At 40.3% G+C, this 4915-nt stretch overlaps 1 non-coding gene across 1 annotated transcript; it reads left to right on the forward strand.

Moving 5' to 3' along the window:
- The first annotated feature begins 4473 nt into the window (after positions 1-4473).
- Positions 4474-4580, forward strand: LOC111749912 (U6 spliceosomal RNA). Its single transcript, XR_002785084.1, has one exon. It is a non-coding gene; the product is annotated as a U6 spliceosomal RNA (small nuclear RNA).
- Positions 4581-4915: the final 335 nt, after the last annotated feature.

Below are 4915 nucleotides of genomic sequence, written 5' to 3' on the forward strand. Positions count from 1 at the left end.
TCTGACTCATAGCAACCGTATAGAACAGAGTAGAACTGCCCCACAGGGTTTCCAAGAAGTGCCTGGTGCATTAACTGCAGACCTTTTGATAGCAGCCATAGCTCTTAAACAGTACACCACCAGGGTTTCTGTACTTTATATAGGCATATTCTTGAAGTCTGCTTTTCCCTAAACTTCCCTGTCGAGCAGATGATTAAAGATCCTCAAGTTTCTTTATCGTCTTTGATATTTTTTCAGAGGTCCAGCTTAGAATGCACCACTTGGAGTGAACTCATTATCTTTTGAAACTATAATAGGAAACCATGAAGAAGAGCAATACCAGGACTCATTGGGATTGAGCTTGCTACATGTGATGATTCCTAAGATCTAAGTTACCCACTTGAGACAGGTGGATACCTAATGGGACCAATGTTCTTGTCCATCATTCAAGACTGTCTTAAAGTCATTGTGGCAGGAGAGTTTGCCATCAGTGTGACCTAGAGAGAGTGGGACCTGAAGGAGAGGAGTTTGATCCGGTCTACCCTCAGAAATGAGAGATGAGAGCAAGGATTCAAGAGAACTTCTGAGTATCTGTGTCCACAAAATGAAGGCAAGGCTAAGGGCTATGGGGACTCAATACAATTTCTGAAACATCTCCAACTTCCTCAAGTGAGTGTGTGTGTTGTGTGTGTGTATATATATATATATATGCATATAGTCGTTGTTGTTATGTCTTACTGCAGTGGTGAGGAAGTCAATCAATAAAAGGAGAAACAGAACCCCGTAGAAGCAAGGGAACTGATGGGGCATCACCCTCCTCAGTCAGGTCCTTACTCATTCTGCTCAAGTAGAACCTGTCCCTTAATCAGCCTTCTTCCAGGTCTCTGGTGATGGACCCCTACCCTCCTGCTCTTACTCAGCTCCATGAACCAATGCTCTATATTGGCTCCCTTCTTCCTCACCCCATGGTCCTCTGAACAGCACACTGGTCTCTGAACACTGCCACCATATACATAGTCTCTATCTTAGCTTTCTTTTGGTGTGGACAGAGACCTATTATCCACTCATTTTACCTCATAACTGGGGTACATATATAGGAATTTGAGACCAGTGCAAGAAAATACCATTATGTTAGCAAAAAGAACTTACTCTTTAGTGTCTAGTTAGTTAGGAGACCTGAAAAAGATGTTTTACTGGAATTAAATAGTATCAGAAAAAAAATTTTACTTAGAAGCTGTGCCCATGATTATTGTTTTTGTTAGGTGCTGTCAAGTCAATTTTGACTCATAGCAACTGCATGTGATAGAGCAGGACTGCCCCACAGGGTTCGCTAGGATTAGTCACTATTAAAGTTATATTGTAAAGAAACATGAGGCACTCCTCCCTTTCCTCACCTCATTCCCCTAGTACAAAATTGTCTTCTCTCCTAATCTTTCACCCTCTTAGTTTGGGTCACAGTATTGTATAGCACAGGAAAGATATGATTTTCCCGAACACTCAGGCAAGGCAATAAAAGATCATATTTTGGAAAATGAGAGGCCAGTCACAGTCAAGTCTGTCTCACAGACACTGTCTCAAGAGTAGGGTAATTATTAGGAACACTGAAATGGATCCTTGGAGAGGTAGTGTCTTGAGAGGCAGGAAATGAGAGGGCACAGGAAACATGAAATGTGTGCCTTTGAGCCAATACATTAGCAAATCTCTGACCACAAAGGTTCAGAGGCTGCCAAGTTGGAGCAAGCAATGGGGGAAGCAACTGCAGCCCGGATTACTGACTGACAAAAAGTTCCCAGTGCAGAGTGGTAGAATTCTTTAAAGGTACCTCAAGTGGGATTTGATTGCACAGCCTCATGAAGTGCCAACATGAGTGATTCACCCTTTTTGGCGGTCAGAGCGGTTTGGGGGCTGACCAGTAATCTGCCTTCTCAGAGGCTTTAACATTTCTGAATTCAAATCTGCACAGCCTGGTGAGTGGGAAGCTCCTACAGTTGATGAGTCTTATAATTACAGACCCACATCAACTGTGAGCAGCCACTTCAGGTCTGCCTGCATCTTGCGCTCAATTTACTTTTTCATTTGAGGTGAAAAATTTAATTATATGAGCAACAAATAGTGTTATTCTTTTCCCTCTTGGCAAAAGCCCTGTGTTAAGTGTCACCAATTATTTAGCTAATCATAACTCCATGCATGGCACCGCTAATCCCTTAACAGCATCATCTATGCAGGGTCAAGTTCACTCTCCCTTCGTTGCTAATGAATTTCCTTTCTTGGATTCATCAGGTATGACCTCAGCAGCACATCAAGGGGCTACATTAGCATTAAAATTGCCACCTTGATAGACCACACTCTGTGCCACGTAGAAGCAAAAATGTCTCCAAATTAGACAGAATTGTTTTTAAATCCAGTGTGTTAACTCATTTAAACATTTAGCAAATATTTATTGAGGACCTACTGTGTACCAGAACCCACACTTATTAATCACATAGCATGAGAACGTTACTTAATATTACAAGACTTATTTTCTTCAATTGCAAAACAGATATAATAGTACTTAAGGCATATGGTTGTTTGGTTACAATCAAAGAAGATACTATGTGATTAATAACAATTGATCTAAGGTATTTACTCTGTCCTAGGGTCACTGGAGCCCTGATGGTACATTGGTTAAGAGCTCAGCTGCTAACCAAAAGGTCAGCAGTTCAAATTCACCAACCACTCCTTGGAAACCCTATAGGGCAGTTCTTCCCTGTCCTAGAGAGCCTCTGTGAGTCAGAATCAACTCGATGGCAATGGGTTTGGGTTTTTTGGCTTATATATAAAACTAAGGAGCCCTGATGGTGCAGTGGTTAAAGCGCTCAGCTGCTAACCAAAAGGTCAGTGGTTCAAACCCACCAGTCTCTCCATGGGATAAAGATGTGGCAGTCTACTTCTATAAAGATTTACAGCCTTGGAAACCCTGTGGGACAGCTCTACTCTGTCTTATAGGGTTTTTATGAGTCGGAATCGACTCGGCAATCGGTTTAGTTTGGTTTGGATTATATATAAAACTATATTAAGGACTTCTACACACACTAGCACAATACTTGGTTCATGGTAGCTACTCATCAATGCTAATTACTTTCCTCATCTTCCTACAAGCCCTCTGAACAAATCACTCACAAGACATTGGTACTGTTACTCTCTGATTTTCAGAAAAGCTTATGCTGCTCTGCTTCCTTGAAATAAAAATCTAATTCACTATTAGCATGAGAGGTGAAAAGCCTACCAGGAAAATATAAATTTGTTATACTGCATGTATACCAGAGGAGTCGGATGACTTCAAAGTAATATTGCTAACTCCTTTCTTTCCAGACTATTTATGAAATAAGTAGGCAATAGTGGTTTCTACTATGAAACTTGAAATTCACCAAGAAGAAAAGAAAAAGAAACGAGAAAAATATCTACCCTATCTTCCAATTCATTTCCTTAGCACTCCTTGGTTTTTACCAAGTATGTCCTCAGGGTTAACTTTTCCTGGCAGGGAATCCCTCTTTTCACACAGATTATTTTATAGATTTGCCCCTTAAATTCTATTGTTTCCCTACATTTTTCTAGATGTCACGCTATGTCAAAGAACAACTCAGAAACATTCCATCCAAGTAGGGCTTGATGAACAACAGCCCAAGGGCCAAATCCAGCCTGTTACCCTGGTCCATGAGCTAAGAACGTATTTTTACATTTTAAAATGGTTGAAAATAAATCCAGAGCATAATATTTCATGACACGTGAACATTATATGAAATTCAGATTTCAATATTCATAAATAAAATTTTATTAGAAAAGAGCCAGACTTATTCATTTATATATCACCTGTGGCTACTTTTGTCAACAACAGCAAAGTTGAGCAGCTGCAACAAAGATGAGACAATCCATAAAGTTCAAGGTATTTAGAACAACTTTGCCGACCCCTGGGTTACAGTACAGCTAAAATTTACTCGTCTATGAGGGGGACAAAGCATATATAGATTGTCTCACTGAGCAAATGCAAAGGAAAGCTTTAACAACAAACATTGCACAAGGTCTGTGGAACAGAGTCCTTTGGCACAACTGATTAGCTGAGATCTACGAAAAAGGGCAGTTTCTTCTAGAGCAGCTTGACAGAGTTATCAGCGAAGGCAATTTCAGTTATTTGAGGGGTTTCCAAGAAATACTGCTATTTCAGGAGTGGAGGATAAGTGATGCATTTGTTTCTGTGTTAAGGCTGCTGGTGACCTGTCCTTGGCAGCTTGCTTAGGTCAGGTCTGCACCATCTCCTCATAATTTCTCAATCCCCCTTCAATAAACCTTACCTGTTGTAGGACCTGAGTTGACTATGGAGACTTCACTTTCTTTTTGATTTTGTATTATCAACTGGATATCCACTTGGGATAATGGCTGCGTAGCAAATTATAAGCACCTGGGTATCAAACAGAGAAGGAAGCCAAGAAATAGAAGATAATCAAAAGTATCATTAGAGCGCTCACTTCACCACCATATATACTAAAATTGGAATGACACAGAGGAGATTGGCATGGGCCCTGCACAAACATGACATGTAAAAATATCATCAGAAACACTTGGAATCTAATTTGTATGTAGTTTTCTATTCAGCCTAGACCTAACCAAGAGGATAAATCAGAGATGTAGTGGTGGTCAACGTTAGATATTCAAGTGCTCTTTCTCTAAGTTAATGATGGTTTCATCTTTTTCTGAAGTGTTTCCCTGGGCACAACAAAGTGTTTTCATATTTGTGCAGGCTATTTATTGACTGGCCAATAAACAGTAAAGAGAAAATCTATTATCCAGTACTTCGTGCCGGGCAACTGGGCCTCTAAAGCTTGAACTGCTTCATTTGCTTTTTGGGCCTTAGTCAACCCTAATTTGTGGATGTCACATTCTAGTTTGGGAACTTCTAAAC

The sequence above is a fragment of the Loxodonta africana genome, chromosome 9 (assembly GCF_030014295.1).
Source record: "Loxodonta africana isolate mLoxAfr1 chromosome 9, mLoxAfr1.hap2, whole genome shotgun sequence".
Taxonomy (NCBI): Eukaryota; Metazoa; Chordata; class Mammalia; order Proboscidea; family Elephantidae; genus Loxodonta; species Loxodonta africana.